At 39.3% G+C, this 22513-nt stretch overlaps 1 protein-coding gene and 1 long non-coding RNA gene across 2 annotated transcripts in view; both read right to left on the bottom strand.

Annotated features, from left to right (window-relative positions):
• Positions 1 to 22513, bottom strand: part of LOC134207015 (homeobox protein prospero-like) — a 419304-nt gene that overhangs the window by 350715 nt on the left and 46076 nt on the right.
• On the bottom strand, positions 1832 to 2679 carry LOC134213219 (uncharacterized). The gene is made up of 4 exons (XR_009979417.1): positions 2510 to 2679; positions 2266 to 2397; positions 2076 to 2182; positions 1832 to 1998 (listed from the first exon to the last, which is right to left on the bottom strand). It is a non-coding gene; the product is annotated as an uncharacterized LOC134213219 (long non-coding RNA).

Raw genomic sequence — 22513 nt, 5'->3', positions numbered from 1 at the left:
AATGTGCTCACTCAATTTCTAACCGTTCAACCTAACACATCCGTTTGTCGGTGAATTCCAAATTTCCTTATTTCTCTGCTGTTTCGTATCCCGAATGACCAAATCGACGACCGCTGTCATCACTGTCCGTTTGCGTTGAATAAATAAACCGATCCGACTTAATGGCCCATCTTCCACATTCACGTTCACAGAGGCTGTCCATCATATTTGTTTATGATCCCCATCAGGAGACCGCCCAAAAAGTTCGGTCACCCATAACGTTTGCTCGATTTCTGAATTATTTACGGCCGCATTCGCTCGCAAGAAGGTAGAAACATCATCCACTCCGTAATGATGACTGATGAGTGTTCATCTTCATTGGATCGTAATTTTCTATACGGTTGTTATGCGATGCCATTCCATTGGACACAAAGATTTTATACATTAACCAGAGGCGAACAGAGATAATGCGTATTGCGATATGCAGAATAAATTACCGTGACGCTGAAAAACTTCCAAGTGAGTTTCTAAGTAACTTCTTTGTGAATTATTTGGGAAATTCCTCGAAAAAAAAGCTAAGAATTTCTTTTTTGGATTTTTTTTCTGAAATTTTTTAGGCACTTCGAAGATAGTTTCTTCACATTTTTTCAATGTCTTACATTGGACATTTTTTCGGGTTTTTCTTCGAGAACTCCTTCATGAAACTCTACAGAAATTTCTCTAGGAAATTCATGGTGCCTCTGTTTGTAAAATTCACATTTTTTTTTATACCCTTCTAAAAACATCATCGAGACTTCCATATGACATTTAATAGATGTCTCGGGCCTGCTTTCATGATTTTTTTTCTGAAAATTCCTTCCTAGATTTGGTAAATTTTCTTTATAGGAGCTACAAAAATTATTTTGAGGATTTTGTTCCGGAAATTATTTTGTTTTTTCAAGGAATCTTTTCAAGCTACGAAGGAATCGGTAGTTAGATTGTCTTCCCATTCAATAAAGTTTGCCTTCGTTGGAAGACAAACGAAGACTGACACAAACCACTTCAGTGTGGAAATCCACTCCTGTGTTCAGAAATATGGAGCGCGGATGATACACGATCGGAAAGAAAATCTATTACTCGAACTGGGCCTGACCCGGAAACATAATTGTGCATTCGTGAATGGCCTTGCGCACGTGATCTCGTAACCGAAGAATCTTGAACAAATGATAGCATTAAGCAAGGTAGATCCAGCATGTAGTCGACTTAGGAGATAATACCGAAGTGACCGAACAAACAAAAGAATGAACGGATACTTGTTGTCTAGCATCATCGACTGATTCTAAACTGGAGCGTTGTTCAAACCTCAGTTCAGACGACCGCGTGAGCGTGGGAATCCAGGGTGACATAGCCTTTAGCTTGTATTGGACTTAAATTTTACATACCTATAGTAAGGGCTACCTTAAAGGCCACCTTACACCTCGGGAAAATTTTCCGCCGGATTTTGATCCCCGTGCATTTTAAATGGGGCCGAGATTTAAATTTTCCGTGCCCAAATACCGAAAACATTACACAGAAAGAAAAAACACTAATAAAATTGAAAAAACCATTGGTAAATTTGAAAAGTTGCGTTGGTTCTTTTTCGTAGAGAGTCTCATATGTTCAGTGCAAAAGTTGGCCAACTTTTGTTTTCAAAGTTTATCATCCATTCCAAACCGTTCCAAAATCAAAAGTTTAAACTTTTAGAATCGAAACTGTGGAACTGTCAAACCGAAATTGTTACACTGTTAAAAATAAAAGTTGTTTTCCCTCCTGAAACTAAAATTAGACAATTTATTTCATTTTCAAATTTTTCATTCTATTTAATCAAATCAACTCTTTTTTAAACCATTTTTTATTTGTTATCGAAATTATTTCACTTATTTATTACACTGTTAAATAAAAATACATCGATGCCGAGGTCGTTTCATCGTTGGAACCGGTGACGCTGTTGGCCTCTACTGATCCAGGCATCAGGCATTCTTCTTTTTTCGTCCATTTCATCTGTCCAAGGCATAAAGGAATAAATAAATAGAAGCACTAGTGCTCATAGTCAAAATTGGCTTTGAAATATTCGGTACCTAACATGAGTTTTTAGGCTTATCAGTCAGTGCGCCTTTCATGATTTTGTTCGGCACACTGCTGACCAACTGACTTTCGCTTCTCATACATCATTGATCGTTCCGCTCTGTAAAAATAAAAACAAGCAGTGTTCGTATATTACATTTTGCCTTTTCACTGCTTGGATCAAGTATTTAGTCTTCGACTTACCTTGTCATGGATATTTTGAGTCACCTTTTCATCGATTGGTCGTCTCTCGTCTCCGGAAGGTTTTGACTTTGCAACGTAGCAACGGGAATAAGCTTCGTTAAGACGCCATCACGTCGCTCGGTGAAATGAGATCTAATCAGGAAGCGAAAAGGTAAACAGAAAAGCGTTATTATTATTGCCTGGGTTTACTCATTTGTGCTTTTTTTAGGAGCCTCAACTAAAAGTTTTGTAAAACTAAACGTACCTTCCACCTTCCAATAATAGCGATGTCGGGAACAAGGGAAGCGCAGGGAAATTTATTTAATTCAACTAATTTTGCGACCAGCAAAAAAAGAAAAAAAAAACTGATATCAACACCTGCGATCAATGCCGTAACAGCCACGAGTTGTCTTTGCGGATTTGACAATTTCAATAATTGCTACACTGAAAGAAACGCGTTTTAAATTTACAGTTTGATCCGAATAAAAACACTTTTAAAATTAAAAGATAACTTTCACAGTAAAAAAAATACTTTCATTTTAAAGAAAATAAAGCACTTTTCAAACATAAAGTTCAAAATATTTATAAAAATAATATTTGTTTTTTGTGTGCACATATACATGGGGAAAACATCCAAATTCCCGAGGTGTGAGGCTACATTAGGTAGGGCAGATAGAATGCAGATCTTACACAAAAGATTCTCGCTGAACTACTTTCACCAAACAAAATATCGCTCCATTTATTTCAGTTGACGACAGCAACCCTCTCTTTTCTCTCTCATGATCACGATTCTTCGAAATGTTGCTAAATCAACTAATGTAAGCCACCAGACGAATCGAACTTAAAGGCTACCTTACACCTCAGAAAAAAATTCCGCCGGATTTGGGCCCCGTGTATTTTAAAGGGAGCCGGAATTTTGATTTTCCGTGTCCAAATCCCGAAAACATCGCATATGCAAAAATACATGGGGAAAAAATCCGCGGACCAAATTCCCGAGGTGTGAGGTTACCTTAAGGTAGCCTTCAAGGAAGACAAGATTTCAAATCAAATCGCCCATCTGATGTTGTGATGAATCCAGCCGAAATCTTTTCGGTTAATAAGATTGATTTCTTTCGGTGATAGTAGTCTTAATAAGTAGCAAATACTTTGTTGCTCCTACATCCGACGTTTCGGCTAATTTATTCAATCTTCTTCAAAGGGTCAGGAGTTTGTATTACCTTTTGAAAAAGGTTAAATAAATTAACCGAAACGTCGGATGTAGGAGCAACAAAGTATTTACTACATATTAAGACTGCTATCGCCGAAAGAAATCAATCTTAATGGCAAAACTTCAGTCGACAACCCCCAGATAATCGTTTCGGTTATTTTAACCACATGGCATGGGACCCTACCATCTTCTTCTTCTTATTGGCATTACATCCCCCACTGGAACATTGTCGCCTCGCTGCTTAGTGTTCATTCAGCACTTCCACAGTTATTAACCGCGAGCCAAGTTACCATTTTTACATTCGTATATCATAGCCTCATGATGATACTTTTATGCCCAGGGAAGTCGAGACAATTTCCAAACCGAAAATTGCCTAGACCGGCACAGGGAATCCAACCCAGCCACCTCCAGCATGGTTTTGCTTTACAGCCGCGCATCTTACCACTAGGCTAAAGAGGGCCCCTGACCCTACCTTCAAAGCGATAAATTTTGTCTACAGGATTCTCGTTTCCATGAACATGGATCCGCACGCTTAAAATAATTTGCACATTTTTGTGTTCCATTCACATAAAACGGACCTGTCCTGGCACAACACATATTATGTGTGTGTGTGGCAGTGGAACAGCACTTTCCGTTTAAATCAAATTAAATAAATCAAATCTCGCGTGATTTTTGAAAACGTCGTAAGTCCAAATGAGAGACTCTCTTTCATTACGCTCTCTTTTGCTAATATCTAGGCTAGTTTAAAAATTTTTGCAATATTTTCACTTCAGCATACTAGACAAAGCTATTTTCTTCAGGTCGGTACTGGAAAATCCAATGTAAATGTTAGTATGGCTTTGTAATAATCGAAAGAGAAAGTAAACAAAGAGAGCCTCTCTATTGGACTTACGACGTTTTCAAAAATCACGCGAGAAATATTCAATTGCTTTAAAACCATCGAAGTAGGCCTAATCCGAACCACAACTGAGAGTTACATAAGTAGCAATGTGTCGACGATCATATTCAGTGAACAGTCAGTGGCTCCCGCTTGCCAACAGTCAGGATTCACTCCACATTTGGTGATGCTGCTGGATTTTCAGCCTATAGAAATGAGTGACGTTTGGCACACGCACACTTATCTGAGGTGAACCGGTCAAGGGCCGAAAACCTCATTAATAAAGACAATAAAAAAAAAAAAAAACACGCAAGCTAATGTTCGATTCGTCCTGTATACAGGGTTGCCACATTCGTCCTGTATACAGGGTTGCCAGGGTTGCCACTGGGAAACGTCTGGCATGCTACAAATTAAAAATCTGGTGAAGAAATTCGTCTTTATCATTTTTTAGTCTTTATTTAGGTGTTTTTTTTTATTTCGAATATTAATTTATATTTTTTTAAATTTGAAGTATTTTAACTAAAAATGTGATCTAATTCTAATTATTTTTAACAATATTAGAAAATTCTGTTTTGACCCTCTTTTTGCTTTTGCTCTATGTTTATCTAAATTTATTCTTAAAAAGAATATCTTTTCCCGCCAAAGATATTCGTTTAAACAATTCGATATTTGTATGTTAATGAGATTCTTAGAAATCATACAATTTTAAACAACTCAGAAAATTCAGATTGAATTAATTGTTAGATTTTAGATTAGCTCAGAAGTATCTGAAAATTATAAAAAGAATATAAATAATTAGGGGAACGGCTCCTGGACTTCATCCCATGGCTCCGATGTTCATCCCATCAATAACAAATCAATGGAAAGGTATTTGATTTGTTTCTTATTTTTGTGATTTTTTGAGCAGTTAACACACATGCTTACAGAAAGAAGCGACGAAATTGGTTCCGTATTTCTTTGTTCCGCGATGAGATGAATATATGTTCAGTGAGATGGAGATGGGAACAGTTCCCCTATTGGTGAAAATTGACTTCATTCAGAATAACGGGGTTCGCTTTTATTTGGAATTTCTAAGTAACACTAAATGAAGCTCAAACCATTTTTAAATTCATCGATTAAAAAACAAACGGAGCTCAAATTAAAAATGGTCTATGGTACCCGTAAGCCCATAGGTATTCCAAAAAGAATTTTGATAAGCATAGTTAATAATTGAATATTTGTTAAAAGTGCCATCATATTTTTTATGAAATGTCCATAATAGCAGAGATTTTTGATCTTCCAGGGCGTAACAAGTCCATGAGAAGGGGTTAAGACAAGCATTTGTTACTCAAAGTACGATAATAAAAAGATTTGAACAAAATTGCGCTCTGAGTATCATGACCACCACCCAATGAGAATAGATAGAAGGTGAAGAAGAAGACCAAATGCAAGTGTATTAGTGGATGATGGAAAATGTAAACAGCAAATGGTGACGTACATATTTACACGGCCTCTTATGGGAGCTCGTTCGAATGTAGTAGTGAAAGCTTTTTCGCCATACACGAAAGGCACGCACACAATATATAGATTTCCATACCTTAGTATTTATTTTCATTGACCACCACCACTGACCACGGTGACCACTCAGATTCATGAAAACGGACCACGTCAATCATTCGCTATTCAGAGATGGAAGAGTTTTATGAACTTTTCACTTTTACGTATGCCCCGAATCTTGTAGGACCTCCGGTGGCCAATAAGGTCCATCAAATAAAGTTTAATGATGTTTCATATCTTCCAGAAGGACGCCGAATTGACGAATAACCAGGAAATGTGATAAGTCATGGAATTAGTCAATGATTACATTTATGGGGATCATTGTTACAGAATGTTGTAAGCATTTCCATAACTCGAAACGCAGTCAATTACGCCAAAAATTACCGATTTCTGGAAACCTAGCATGACCAAGCTGCAATCCGGAAAAACATCCGCGGAAACCATACCTTCACTTTATTTATAAAAGATTGAAATTAATTCAAAAAAGATTTTTTGGAAGCGAAATGAAGTTGCGATCAGATTTCAGTTATTGAATGAATTTGAAAATAATAACTGAATGAGTCATTCGAAATGTTTGAACATGATGAACAAGCAGGTCATAATAAAAAAAAATAGTCTGAAATTTGAAAATTCTGGCATTTTGGGTGGTTTCTCTTTTTCTCTTTTTGGTGGCAAAAAGTCTGGCAGTGCCAGATATATCTGGTATAATGGCAACCCTGCCTGTATAAATATGCCCAACACGCAAGAAGTTCGTCCTAAGGGCGATGACATACTGACGAAATAGAAAAATAAAAGAATATCAGCAAGGAAAATTCTTTTGTCTTGCACGCGTTCGCACACGCACACGCGTGTGTATGTCATCGGCCTAAAGCCAGCATTCGTTAGGCACTGGTGAGTGGCTGAAAATTAAAAAACAAACGTTTGACCGAAGCGTTCGAAAACTTTATTGTTGATATTGTTTTTTTTTTCCACCGCTGCATCAGACGTTAGTATTTGCCTGCGAGAAAAAAACATGTCGTTGGCGAAATCGTTAACTGGAATTGAGTTTTCTTGTGCAAAAAAGTGACCGAACTACCGCGAGAAAAGTTAGTTCATAGACTCGGCAATAAATTGTGTATCGAATATGATGGTTGCCAATGCGTACGGTGGCAAAAATTAGCTCGGAATAGCTGTTGTCAAGTTCCATTCAGAATGTGTTATCCGAATCATTCTTCTATGGTCGATGTCCCGTGATGCTAGCTGGGTATTTTACGAGCAGTGTGATTTTAATCAGCATCAGCATACTTGAGCAATAAGTGCGATGAAGAAAATATGGAAAGTGAGAAAAAATTAACCATTTGCATCTGCATGTCAATCAGCTCCACGTCACTGACCGGCCGCTAGTTAATTTTGTACTACACGTTAACTATTTTATTGGAATTTTCCGAACATTCACGAAGTCAGCTACTTCTTGGGCGGCATGAAATGTTTACCGCTGTTTACTGTTCAACTAAATGATGAGTGCTTATTTAAAACCAAGTGGAAGCGAGCCTGAGGAAGTTGAATAAAAAGATTGAAAGTGCCGAATAAAAATTTGTATCCGTTTTTACGTTCGAAGCTTCAATCAGTAATCAACTACAGTGTCGTTGTAGATCCTGGTTGAGGTGACGGGATTGTTGGAAATCGTTTAACATGTATATTGAGCTAGTGGTTTCTCCTGCGAAATCAGACAATATTTTCATGCTCTGCTGGCTCAAGCTAAAAGTGATAAGATTTAACAATTCAAATTCTGTAATTGTCATTTAACAGCGGATAGTATGGATCAAAGCCCACTGAAGGGACGGGTACCCTCCAATACCTTTTGCGAACTAAATCTATCACATGTTGTGCATATGCATAATCGAGTTTCAGACATAGTGACTAATTTCCACTCCGGGTGGGTTAATACCCGGCATATAGGCAATTAACTTTGAATGTACTAAGCGGATAATATGTCGTCTTCGTTGGATTATTGATACGAATTCTCCTTTCGCTTCCGCCCAAGTAAGTTTTTATAAGTTTCATATTCATATTTTTTATATTTTGTTAATAACTCAATTGTTTCAAAAGCTCCAACCGTGATTATTGATTCTGGTGCAAGATAAAGCCATCCTTTATCACACCAAACCATTAAATCATCGACAAACTAGTTCAATTCGGTACAATAATAAAAAGAAAACATCGACGAAGAAAAATCGATCAATACAGTTACGCCCCTATGAAACTAAGCGCGAGAGATGTGTTCAGCGAAGCAAAATCGCATTGCCCAAAATCGAAAATTAACTGATCCATTATTCTCAACTTCAAATTTCATCACGAAAGGTTTGTGATGGTGATCCATTCTTAATAACGCTGACGATGGTTCAAATAGTTCAATAAACTTATCGTCATTGACAAATGCCAGATAAAGAATCCTTCTATTATCATTCATCAAATCATTAATTTGGAAGAGACCACCACCAACAATATGCTCAGACAAAGCCAACTCTTGCTCGGACGATGCATTGATAGGTAGAAGGTTGGGTGGTAGGTAGATGGCACAAATAAGCACGTCCAATTGCTCTTTTTCGGTGGAGTTGACTGACAAACTCTGCAATCCATTTTTCACTCCGATCAGTACGCCACCGTCGCGTGAGTAAAGGGGGAAACGCAATGGAGTGCGGCAACGGAACGGCAACGGCAAGCGGTTTGTCGACGGTTTGTACTAAAAAAAATCCGCATCATTGCCGCAGTTGCAAAACGCAATGCATGCGGATTTGCCGGACAGATTATATATGACGTTTCAAGTTTTAAAGGAATTCTTTTTTTTTTTTTTTTTTTTTTTTAACTAATTTTATTTGCTAATTATCTAATACATGCATTCATCTCTTAGACTAGGTGTTCCGTGTTTTCTTAACACTATCATCCTTATTTGCTATGTTACGCTTTTAGTTATTATTAATACATTTCAATTGCCTCTGGCAGTTAGAATTTTTTCCTCTGGTTGAATTGAACCATGTAGGAATTACAATGTTTTCAACTTAAACTAAACTTAACCTATTTTATACTAAGGGTACAGTGAGTTAATCGTTGCAATAGAAGATTGCAACGATTTTTATCTAAAATTGAAATTATTTTGTTGGACATTTGTTGCAATGTCTCAATATTAGAAATTCTATGAAGTTCATTGGTACTATACCACGGAGGCAACTTCAGAATCATTTTCAAAATTTTATTTTGAATCCTCTGGAGTGCCTTCTTTCTGGTATTGCAGCAACTAGCCCATATTGGCACAGCATACAACATGGCAGGTCTAAAATTTGTTTGTAAATCAAAAGTTTGTTCTTAAGACAAAGTTTTGATTTTCTGTTTATAAGTGGATATAGACACTTAATATATTTGTTACATTTGGCTTGAAGGCCTTCAATGTGATTTTAAAAGTTAATTTTGATCTAGCAGAAGTCCTAAATATTTAGCTTCGCTAGACCAATTAATTGGAACCCCATTCATAGTGACAATATGTCTGCTAGAAGGTTTCAAATAAGAAGCTCTCGGCTTATGTGGGAAAATTATAAGCTGAGTTTTGGAAGCATTCAGGAAATTTTCCATTTTTGCAAGTAAGTGGAGAAAAATCCAAACTTTTTGCAATCTACTACAAATGACACGAAGGCTTCGCCCTTTGGCTGAAAGGCCTGTGTCATCTGCAAACAAAGATTTTGACACCCTGGTGGTAAATCAGCTAAGTCAGAAGTAAAAATATTATACAATATAGGCCCCAGTATGCTGCCTTGGGGGACACCAGCCCTTACAGGTAATCGATCAGATTTAGAATTCTGATAGTTTACCTGCAGCGAGCGATCTGATAAATAATTTTGGATCAGTTTAATAATGTACAGAGGAAAATAAAAATTCATCAATTTTACAATCAAACCTTCATGCCAAACACTGTCAAATGCTTTCTCTATATCAAGAAGAGCAACTCCAGTCGAATATCCTTCAGATTTGTTGAGCCGAATTAAGTTCGTAACTCTTAATAACTGATGAGTGGTTGAATGCCCATGGCGAAAACCAAATTGCTCATCAGCAAAAATAGAATTGTCATTAATATGAACCATCATTCTATTTAAAATAATCTTTTCAAACAGTTTGCTTATTGAAGAAAGCAAACTGATTGGGCGATAACTAGAAGCCTCAGCTGGATTTTGTCCGGCTTCAAAATTGGAACAACTTTGGCGTTTTTCCATTTATCTGGAAAGTATGCCAATTGAAAACATTTGTTAAATAAATTAACCAAAAGGATAAAGAGCTCTCAGGAAGTTTTTGATAAGTATGTAGAAAATACCATCATCACCCGGGGCTTTCATATTTTTAAATTTTATAGTAATAGATCTCACTTCATCCAAATTAGTTCCCAACGAAGGATCAAAACATTATCTTGATTGAGAATGTCTTCGAAGCTTCGTGTAACCTGATCCTCAATTGGACTAGTGAGACCTAGACTAAAATTATGGGCACTCTCGAACTGCTGAGCAAGTTTTTGAGCCTTTTCGCCATTTGTTAATAAAATTTTATTTCCCTCTTTAAGCGCTGGAATTGGCTTTAGAGGTTTTTAAGAATTTTGTTAATTTCCAAAAGGGTTTCGAACTGGGATCCAACTTCGAGACATTATTCTCAAAGTTGGTATTTCTCAGAATAGCGAAACGTTTTTTAATTTCATTTTGCAAATCTCGCCAAATAACTTTCAACGCGGGATCGCGAGTTCTTTGGTATTGCCTTCTTCTCACATTTTTAAGACGGATCAGTAGCTGAAGATCGTCGTCAATAATAATGGAGTTGAATTTAACTTCACATTTCGGAATTGCAATGCCTCTGGCTTCGACAATTAAATTTGTCAAAGATACGAGCGCATTGTCAATATCACTTTTTGTATCGAGAGGAATATCAACATCAAAATTCCTATCGATATACGTTTTGAGAGAATCCCAATCAGCTCTATGATAATTAAAAGTAGAGCTGATTGGATTATAAATGGCTTCTTGTGAGATTTCAAACGTCAGAGGAAGGTGATCAGAGTCAAAGTCAGCATGAGTTACCAATTGGCCACACAGCTGACTTGAATCCGTTAAAATTAAATCAATTGTAGAAGGATTTCGACTGGAAGAAAAACAAGTTGGTCCATTGGGATATTGAATAGTATAATATGCCGCAGAACAATCTTCAAATAAAATTTTACCATTGGAATTGCTTTGAGCATTATTCCATGAACGGTGTTTGGCATTGAAGTCACCAATTACGAAGAATTTTGATTTGTTGCGAGTCAGAATTTGAAGATCAGCTTTCAACAAATTCTTTTGCTGCCCATTGCATTGAAAAGGCAAGTAGGCTGCAATGAAGGAAAATTGTCCAAAATTTGTTTCAACAGAAACTCCCAAGGTTTCAAAAACTTTGGTTTCAAACGAAGAAAATAATTTATGTTTGATACGTCTATTAATGACAATGGCGACCCCACCACAGGCGCTGTCAAGACGATCATTTCTGTAGATAAAATAGTTTGGATCTCTTTTAATGGAGAGTCCTGGTTTTAAATACGTTTCAGTTATAATGGCAATATGCACATTATGAACTGAAAGGAAGTAGAATAATTCATCTTCCTTACCCTTTAGAGAGCGGGCATTCCAATTTAGAACTTTCACACAATTATTTGGATCCATTGAAACGGAGTCCGATAACAATTTTTTGTGTGTACTTTATACCAACCTGAATAGCTTCAGGAATGGTATTTGCTTTGAACATTGCATCAATCATATGATGCAATTGTTCAGTTAAAAAATCAAAATCGGAAGCAGTCATGCTACAGTCGGCAACATGACCGTTATTTTCCGTTGGGACATGGGTATAAACCTCATTTTGAGAAGAGAAATTTGGTCTACCAGCAGCGATGTTTGCATACGTAGGTACATTGGAAAAACTGGAATTTACTGAAGTGCTTGCTACCCGTTGACGAGCGGCAAAATTTGTTTGTGAATTGTGGTGGGTATGAATTGCTCGACCGGTAACCGGTTTCGAAATTTGAGCGTTTGAAAAATTTCTACCCGTCGAATCTGGGATCCGATTGGAATTTCCGTCATCAATTTTGCACGGGAATTCAAAACTTTTGCGTGAAGGGCATTCCCAGAAATTGGATTTGTGATTGCCCCACAGTTTGCGCACTTAAATCTATTGAATCTTCTCTCACAGGACATGCGTCCTTGGCGTGAGAGGTTCCACCACAAATCATGCATTTAGCATCCATGTGACAATGTTTGGTTCCATGACCCCACTTTTGGCACTTACGGCACTGGGTAGGGTTTGGAAATTTCCCCAGGCCTGCGGAAATGTTCCCATGTAACACGGACATGGGACATAATACAGGCCTTTTCCAACTTTTCATATTATTTAGTTCACTTTTGTTAAAATGAACTAAATAAAATTCTTGAGAAATGCCCCTATGGGAAGTACCAGAGTGAGATTTCTTTTTCATCTTAATTACTTGGACTGGTGAAAATCCAAGTAATTGAGAAATTTCAATTTAATCTCATCCAGTGATTTGTCATCACTGGGAGACCTTTCAAGACGACTTTGAACAATCGCTCAGTTTTGTCGTCGTATGTGAAGAATTTATGGCGCTTCTCAGTTAAATAGTGAAGAAGACGTTTGCGATCGTCAAAGGATCCCGGCAAAACGCGGCAGTCACCCTTCCTAGCAATCTGAAATGAAACCTTGATCCCCTGAAGGTTACTCAAAATCTCATTCCGGAAGCCAGAAAACTCGGCAACAGATACCACAATTGGCGGAATCCTTTGCTTTTTCGCATGAATCGAATCACCTGGGCTGGAGGTAGATTCGATTTGCTCAATATCATCATTAATCAAATCGAACTGATTGCTCAGTTCGATTGGAGAAGAATTATTTCCGATATTAGAGTTAGAAGGAATATCTGAATTCTCCAGCTTCCTTCTATTTTTCCGCGCTTGGGCAGGACGGTCTTGAAACCTTGTTTCTTTGAAGGAAGTGGAGAATTCAGAGACTCCCCCTTCCTCTTGTTTTTGTTAATACTCATTGCTGAGCGTGGAGACGTGACCTTCTAAGAGTTTTTTCCCAGAACGGTGTCCCTGCAGGATTACCACCGCTTGTCGGAATTTTACTTCCGCAAACGGGTCCAACGTAAAACGAAGGCACGGGTCCTTGCAAAGATCGTAACGGGATCAGTGGGTACAAATAGCGCTAAGAAGCACCGTTGAAATTAAAATAGCTTCGGGTAGTATTAAAAACTTCCTTCCGCAAAGAGAGAAAGAACCGCACAGCACGAAAGCACGATGCGGTCTCTTTTAAAGGAATTCTGATTTTTTCAAAGATGATTTTAATTATTTAATTTCAATTACCTATTTAAATAAACTTTTAAATTAATTCTAGTTGATTCAGTGACTGCTTTAAATATATTAGAACCTCGATCAGAACAGTAGGAATACTATTTTTTGATGTCTTGAACCGCCGGAAGTTCCTGCAGGAACTGCAGAGGCTCAGAAGTGTTGTACATAATTCAAATAAGAAAGCTCCATCACCAATTTCTATAGAAGATCCACCATAAATCCCTTCGAAAGTTCATTCAGGAATTGCACCGGAAGTTCATCAAGAAATTATTTCGGAAGTTTTTGCTTAAATCGCTCCGGATGTTCTTCTGGAGAAACCTCCAGGAATTCCTTCGGAAACATGAAGATGCTCCAGAGATTTCTTCGGAAGTTCCTTCCAATTCCCCAGGAAGTTTGTCTAGGAATTCCTCCGGAAAATCTTCCAAAAAGTCTCAGGAAAGTTCTTCAGGATGCTCCGTTTTGTTGTATGTACTTAATTATGATGAAAAAAAAAATAACACTAATTAAAGTGTTCCGGAAGGTCCTCCGTATTCTACAGAAAGTTCCTCCAATGATTAATTTGGAAGTTTCTCCAGCAATTCCTTCGAAAGTGCCTTCACAAATTCCTTCGGGGTTCTTCCAGCACTTCTTTCTGAAGTTTCTTCGGAAGTGGCTCCAGAAATTGTTCCAGGAATTCCTCCATAAGTTCTTCCAAAAATTCCTCTGGAAGTTGCTCCATGAATTTCTCCAGAAGCTCCTCCAGGAATTTCTTAAGAAGTTCCTTCAGAAATTCCTTCAGAAGCTCCTGCAAATTTATCCGTTCCCCCAAGAGTTCCTCAAAAAACTCCGCATGGAGTTCCACCTCCGAAAGCTCCTCCACGAATTCCTCCAGGAATTCCACCGGATGTTCCTCAAGATTCTTTCGAAAGTATCTCCAGTAATTCCTTCGGAAATTCCTTTAGGAAATCCTTCGGAAATTCCTCCAAGAGTTCCTCTGGAAATTCCTACAGAAGTTCTTCCGGAAGTTCCTCCGGAAGTTCCTCCAGGAGTTCATCCGGAAATTCCTCCAGGAATTTCTCCGGAAGTTGTTGAAAAAATTCCTTCGGAAGTTCCTCCATAAGTTCTTCCAAGAGTTCCTTCGAAAGTTCCTCCAAAAAATCCTCCGGAAGTTCCTCTAACAATTCCACCGAATGCTTCTCCACGAATTTCTCCAGGAATTCCTCCGCAAGCTCCGCAAGATTCCTTCGGAAGTTCCTCCAGTAATTCCATCGGACATTCCTTCGAAAGTTTCTCCAGTCATTTCTTCGGAAGTTCATTCACTAGTTCCTTAAGAAGTTCCTTCAGGAACTCCTTCGAAAGACCCTGCGAAAATTCCTTCGAAAGTTCCTTCGTAAGTTTCTCCAAGAGTTCCTCTGGATGTTCCTCTAAGAGTTCTTCCGGAAATTCCTCCAAAAGTTTCTCAATAAATTCCTAATGGAGTTCCACCAGGAATTCCTCCGAATGCTGCTCCACAAATTTCTCCGCAAGTTCCTCAAGATTTCTTCGGAAGTTCCTTCAGTAAATCCTCCAAGAGTTCCTCCGGAAATTCCTACAGCAGTTCTTCCAGAAGTTCCTCCAGAAATTCCTCCGGAAGTTCCTCTAGATTCCTTCGGAAGTTCAGGAGTTCCTTAAGAAGTTCCTCCAGGAATTCCCCCGGAAGTTCCTCCAGGAATTCCTCCGGAAGTACCTCCTGGATTTCCACCGAAATTTCTCCTGAAGTTCCTACCGCATTTCCTCCGGAAGCTCCTCCAGGAATTTTTCCGGAAGTTCCTCCAGAAATTCCCCCGGAAGTTCTTCCAGGAAATCCCACGGAAGTTCCTCCAGGAGTTTCCCCGGAAGTTCCTCCAGGAATTCCTCCGAAAGTTCCTCCAAGATTTAACCTGGAAGGACCTCCCGATATTCCCCCGGAATCTGCTTCTGTATATCTTTGGAACGGAAGTTCTCCTTGGAATTCCTGGAGGAACTTCGAGAAGAATTCCTAGGGGAATTTCCGGAAAAAAACCTGGATTAACTTCCAAAGGAACTTCAGGAGGAACTTTCAGGTGAATCCTAAAAAAACTGCCGGATGAATTCCTGGAGGATCTTCCGGAGAAATTCCTAAATTCCTGAGGGACTTCCGATGGAATTCCTGAATTCCTGGGGGAACTTCCGAGGGAATTCTAGGAGGAACTTCCGAGGGAATTTTTGGGGGAAATTCCGGGAGAATTCCTGGGGGATCTTCCGGGGGAATTCCTGGAAAAACTTCCGGGAGAATTCCTGAAGGAACTTCAGGAGGAATTACTGAAGGAACTTCCGGAGGAATTCCTGGAGCAACTTCTGGATGAATTCCTGAAGGAACTTCCGGAGGAATTCTTGAAGGAACTTCCAGAGAAATTCCTGGAGCAACTTCCGGAGGAACTCCTGGAGGAACTTCCGGAGGAATTCCATGAGGAACTTCCGGAGGAATTCCTGGAGCAACTTCCGGAGGAATTCCTGGAGGAACTTCCAGAAAAATTCCTGGAGGAACTTCCAGAAAAATTCCTGGAGGAACTTCCGGAGGAATTCCTGGAGGAACTTCCGGAGGAACTTCCGGAGGAATTCCTGGAGGAACTTCCGGAGGAATTCCTGGAGGAACTTCCGGAGGAATTCCTGGAGGAACTTCTGGTGGAACTTCCGGAGGAATTCCTGGAGGAACTTCCGGAGGAATTCCTGGAGGAACTTCCGGAGGAATTCCTGGAGGAACTTCCCGAGGAATTCCTGGAGGAACTTCCCGAGGAATTCCTGGAGGAACTTCCGGAGGAATTCCTGGAGGAACTTCCTGAGGAATTCCTGGAGGAACTTCCGGAGGAATTCCTGGAGGAACTTCCGGAGGAATTCCTGGAGGAACTTCCGGAGGAATTCCTGGAGGAACTTCCGGAGGAATTCCTGGAGGAACTTCCGGAGGAATTCCTGGAGGAACTTCCGGAGGAATTCCTGGAGGAACTTCCGGAGGAATTCCTGGAGGAACTTCCGGAGGAATTCCTGGAGGAACTTCCGGAGGAATTCCTGGAGGAACTTCCGGAGGAATTCCTGGAGGAACTTCCGCAGGAATTCCTGGAGGAACTTCCGCAGGAATTCCTGGAGGAACTTCCGCAGGAATTCCTGGAGGAACTTCCGCAGGAATTCCTGGAGGAACTTCCGCAGGAATTCCTGGAGGAACTTCCGCAGGAATTCCTGGAGGAACTTCCGCAGGAATTCCTGGAGGAACTTCCGCAGGAATTCCTGGAGGAACTTCCGGAGGAATTCCTGGAGGAACTTCCGGAGGAATTCCTGGAGGAACTTCCGGAGGAATTCCTGGAGGAACTTCTGGAGGAATTCCTGGAGGAACTTCCGGAGGAATTCCTGAAGGAACTTCCGGAGGAATTCCTGAAGGAACTTCCGGAGGAATTCCTGGAGGAACTTCCGGAGGAATTCCTGGAGGAACTTCCGGAGGAATTCCTGGAGGAACTTCCGGAGGAATTCCTGGAGGAACTTCCGGAGGAATTCCTGGAGGAACTTCCGGAGGAATTCCTGGAGGAACTTCCGGAGGAATTCCTGGAGCAACTTCCGGAGGAATTCCTGGAGGAACTTCCAGAGAAATTCCTGGAGCAACTTCCGGAGGAATTCCTGGAGAAACTTCCGGAGGAATTCCTGGAGAAACTTCCGTAGGAATTCCTGAAGGAACTTCCGGAGGAATTCCTGGAGGAACTTTCGGAGGAATTTCTGGAAGAGCTTTCGGAGAAATTCCTGGAGGAACTTCCGGAGGAACTTTCGAAGAAATTCTGGAGGAATTTCCAAAAGAATTCCTGGAGACGCTCTCGAAGGAAGTGGGAATTCCTAGTAGAACTACCTAATTTATTAGAAACTTTTTTTTCAAATTATTTTTTTAAATTTCCATTCAGAGGAATTTCCTTCGGATTTTCAGGAGGTTTTCTCTTGATGTTTGAGAGGAATTCTATTGGTATTTTGTTTGGAATTTCATAGGAATTTTTCATTAAAAATCAGTGGAATTCCCTTGCAGATTCAGAATAATTATCCAACAAAGCTCAAGTTAATTTTCATAGAAAAATTAGGGAAAATTTTACATGGAATTTTTCTCGGAAATACAAGGGATCTGGGAACTCACAATTCCAGGGATTTAATTTGGATGAATAGTTCTCTTGAAATTGGATTTATTCGTTAGATAAAGACAAGTAGAACGACGTTTTTATGATTAATAATATAATCATTATTGTTTCTTCGAGGTTTTCTCGATTTTCATAAACAACTTTATTCATTTTCAGCAATCCAGTTTAATCAAGTGGTCCTGATTATGCTTTCTCTGCAGTTCTCTGCTACTGAAAATATAATACAAATTTGAATAAAATCACTTCATGCTAAAAGTAAACAAATCTTTCCGCAATACCGCTGCCGCATTTTTTGAAAATTTTCAAAAAATATGCGGCTTTAGTACATTCCGCATTTGCCGTTCCGCACCATTGCGTGCCGTTCCATATACAGCCGTGTATTCAAAAGTGACAGCTGCCGCATCCTGCCGTTGCCGTTCCGTTGCCGCACTCCATTGCGTTTCCCCCTTAACAGCTGGTGTTTACATTTCTATCGCAGCGATATATCGTGTAGTTCAATGTCAATTCGGAATTTCGAATATCGTCGTTGAGCCACGTTTCTGTGAAGTCGATGATGTCGTGTTCACTATCGGATAGAGCCAAGAATAAAGTATTCGTTTTTGTACGAAGACCGCGTACGTTCTGATTGTAAACGGTCAATGTTTCGTGCGGAGGCAGTCGATTAAAAACAGTTGGAATAATGTGCGGTAGCGAATTTCGGGATTGTCTGGATTGTTCGTTCATATGGGAGCGATTGTCGGTGCGTACCCGGGCAGAAGCCATGAACAGAATAACAAAACATGATATGGACTTGATTGATATAAGAGATAAAAGAACAAGCAACAATATCAAAAATTTGCACCGAAATATCATTTAAATATCAAGATATGCTATGGATAAGAACAAACTAATGGCACTTGTTATCGATCACTTATTACAAATAACATATCTTGATATCCTCTTGATATTTTAGTGCAAAATATTGATATTGTCGTCTGATCTTTTATCTCTTAGGGGCCATCCACAAAGTACGTCACGCTCCTAGGGGGGAGGGGGAGTTCCGAGCAGCGTGACGACTCATACAAAAATTTTGAGTTTTAATACAAAAAGTGTGACAAAGGGGGGAGGGGGGCTTGAAAATCGCCAATTTTTGCGTGACGTACTTTATGGATCTTCCCTTATATCAATCACGATCATATCTCATTTTGCTATCTTATCAACATTTGATATTATTGAGCTATTTTCGTCTACTCGGGTAACGATATAATGTGATTATTGTGGATGGCTCTCACCTGGAGATGTTGTGCGATGTTGAAGCGAAAAGTTGTGCGTGTTGTTGTCGAGTGACTGAAGTCGGACTGGTGGAAGATAATTCCCTTCTGCCACGATGATCCAGATAGAGCAGCGGTTCTCAACCTGGGGTACATGTACCCCTGGGGGTACCTTCGTTGGCCCCAGGGGGTACCTCGGACAGAAATGCGTAATGGCGGATGTATTACAATTCAAGACAAAATTTTCAAAACGACTTATCTGCTTTTGTAAACAAAGATTCGAACGTCGATTTGATGAATCCGATAGCTTCCCCACGCAAACCAACAATCAAAAGGTAGATGAAAGTTTCGGCTACCAGTTGATGGCGTTGGTTTGCGTCGAAGTGCTATCAGATTCGTAAAATCGACGTTCGAATCTTTGTTTACAAAAGCAGATAAATCGTTTTGAAAATTTTGTCTTGAATTCAAATATAAACTTATTGATAAAGATTTGATAGTTGTAGTTTTTTATTTTAAAACTTTGTATTGTACATAATATGCATGGTGATCACTATATCAAAGCCTATTGAATCCTGCCCACCACAATCAACAGTGTAGGAGGGGCTCTGAGACAAAAGATAAAAAAAAAAAAACATCGAGTGACTAAAATCTAGAATCAGAAGGTTAGGAAGGCTCCATTTTAGAGGCATGATGACTTTTTCCGAAAAGCTCAGTAGTTTCGTTGTAAGAGGCTTGAGCCTCGCTATAAGCGTCTCGAAAGCCTCCTTCCAACCAGCTTGTAAGCTTTCTTCCGAGAGGTTCAAGAGGCTCGGAAGCATTCTTTCAACAGGTTCGGAAGACTCCTTTCAAGAGGCTCCCGAGCAAATCTTGAGATCAAATCAAAAACTTGTTTTGATGTTGAGAAATCGCTGATTTTAATTTCTTGGTATGATATCCTTTGTTCGTTTTAACGGTTAAAACAACAAAATCTACAGCAGAAAAAATTAACTGTGACATCAAATAGTAAACTGTCGATGAGAGCAAATTGAAAACTGATTTTGATGTTGGTTCTTGATAATTAAATAATTAATTAGTTTATATCGGTTTATATAATCTGCAAACTGAAATCAAGATAAGTAATCAATGATGGAGACAGAACAAATTGTGATATTATATTCTGACGAAATTCACTCTAAATTAATGATTCGCCTAAGATATCCGTTGAACTACCATGCGTCTCCATGCGTTTTGAGTATTCTCTGTTTCCTTGATGTTTCCTATCTATGAGAGTGCAAAAGCAATTTGAGCCATGACCCAATTTTATGACCGAACAAATTAGTACCATTGCACACAACAAATAAATTCATATAAGGCCAGCCATAGCTGCCCAGATAATTCAAAAACACTTGGACGCAATTCTTAGCTATTTTATTAGATGATTTTAAATTTCTCGGATTGTAGTATATTGGCTTATGGGAGATTTTCAAAGGTTATATTACTGTGAAACAGCAATTATCTGCTTTACACAAGTCACCTCGTTCGACGTATGTAATTTCACATAGATTAGATCTTCAACTATCTTTTTTCCTTCAATGACGTCGCATCGCACCCTATAACTACTACTCATAATTGGAACAGAGCAATTACATTTTGGTGTAGTGATTATTAGAAATGAGCAGAGTCATACTTCGCCCACCTTTATTTATACAGCCATTTTAGCCAAAATAATTTGAGAATTACCCCAAAATACATGTCAGCACTTTTTACCACATTATTTATGGAATATTTCCGGCAATACGAAAGGACTACCATTTAAAGAGTATAAGAAACAGCTCAAGCTCCATAAACTTCGACAACATTCGATTATTGTTGCACAAAAACGTGGAAAAATGCAACCCAGCTGTTTTACGAGACGGCCATTCTTCGCGCAAAGTAGGTACCATCAGGTACATATACAAAAGTGTCGAGTCGTTGCTTAGCATTCGTCGTCGCCGAACCCGGCGTCATCGGTGCAATTGAAAAAATTCGACTTGGGCACGTAGCAGTTGGATGTTGCCGCGATGCATTCCCGTCGATGAATGGCTATTGGTGTATAGGTACTTCTGCTGCTGCTGCTGTTGCTGAAACTGCATCGATGGGTGCGGGAAAAACCGGAAAAAATATGCCACCATCGAATGCGCAATGCGATATGAACAAAAAAAACACAATTGAGCTCAAGCGCCTGTTAATGGATTGTGAGGAACGTGCTTGTTTGGATCTGTTGTAAAAATGGCGCTTCACAGGAAACTTAGGCACAAAAACTGCAACTTTTACAGTGTCCAATATTTTATACTATATTTTCTCGGCGTTACAAATTTTAAAAAAATATGTTTTTATAGATTTAGGTATTTATTAAAAATTCAGAATTGTCATTAAAATCCATTTCTTCATTCACCCAGGAACCTGCAGGAATAGGTAATACGCAAATAAAATGTATGCAAAAGGTGTTCCTCGGGAATCTATTTCAATATTCTATTTCCATATGAAACCCACAAAAAAACTTCAAATTCATATTCCACAGAAAAACGTAGAACAACCGAACTACGACTTGCTCTACCACGCAATAAAATGGAATCAGAGTTCCGACTAGCAAGAACATTTTGGAATAACTCGAAACGCGTTGTACAATTAACACTACGTGAGAATTTTATAGACTTCCATCTAAAATCCATCAGGATTACGAACGGAATCCTTTTGGGTTTCCGAATGGATTTGTTTTGGGGTACTGAACGGAATTCTTTTAAGTCTTCTATACGGAATGTTTTAGGGCTTTCGAAAGGTTTCCGCTCGGAAACTAAAAAGAATTCTTTTTAGAAGCCCGACAAAAATTTTCCTACGTAAGTGAAATCATCACTTTTTTCATATTTTTAAAACGAGTACTGCAACATGTAGAACGTATAAGGCTGTTGTTCTTGATTATTTGATAATTTTAAACTTGTTTTAAATTTTTTTTGACGAGTTTTTTTTTCAATTTGGGGTGACTGATCACCAATAGTTTCGATCATTGCCATTTTAACTCAAATCCTGAACATGACTCATATTCCAAACACTGGCGTTTTCACACACTAAGCTCCGATTTTTTCACCTCCGCTAAACTCTTAAGCGATGCTTACCCATACGTTTAAACCTGGTTTAAGCACTAGGCGCTGGTAAAGAAATTGGCCCTAAAACTAAAACTTTCACAGGCTTTCCATATTCAGGATCAAAATTACAAACGAATTGAAGATTTTACTTACTTACTTATGGATCCTGTACACCTCCGGTGGTGCAAAGGGCCGACTTGAAAGATCTCCATCCTGAGCGATGCCCGGCTATCGCTTTAACCTGTTGCCAGGTTAGATTTCGGTCGACTTCTTTTATTTCTTTATTGAGGCTTCGCCGCCATGAGCCTCTGGGTCTGTCCCGCTGGGTTCCAGTCTAATGCTTGCTTACAGATTTCGTTTCCGCCCCTACGTAGAGTGTGGCCGACCTAGCCCCATTTCCGAACCCGAATTTCTGTTGCTATCGGCCTCCGGTGACAACGACGATGGAGCTCGTTGTTTGGAATCCAGTTGTGAGGCCACCAGACCCGAATTATATACCGCAGGCATCTGTTAATGAACACCTGCAACCGTTGAGTGTTCTCCACTGATACACACCATGTTTCGCTAGCGTATAACAGCACAGATTTCACGTTAGAGTTTAAAATTCGTATTTTGGTGCGTTCACTTATCTGCCTGTTTTTCCAGATATTTCTTAAACTCGCAAAGGCAGCCCTTGCTTTCTTGATCCGTGCGCCTATGTCGATCTTGGTACCGCCGTCTGACGCCATTTGGCTACCAAGATATTGGAAG

Source organism: Armigeres subalbatus, chromosome 1 (assembly GCF_024139115.2).
Source record: "Armigeres subalbatus isolate Guangzhou_Male chromosome 1, GZ_Asu_2, whole genome shotgun sequence".
In the NCBI taxonomy this organism is placed as follows: domain Eukaryota; kingdom Metazoa; phylum Arthropoda; class Insecta; order Diptera; family Culicidae; genus Armigeres; species Armigeres subalbatus.
The sequence above is the reverse complement of the archived record's forward strand: the minus strand, read 5'-3'. Positions and strand labels throughout refer to the sequence as shown.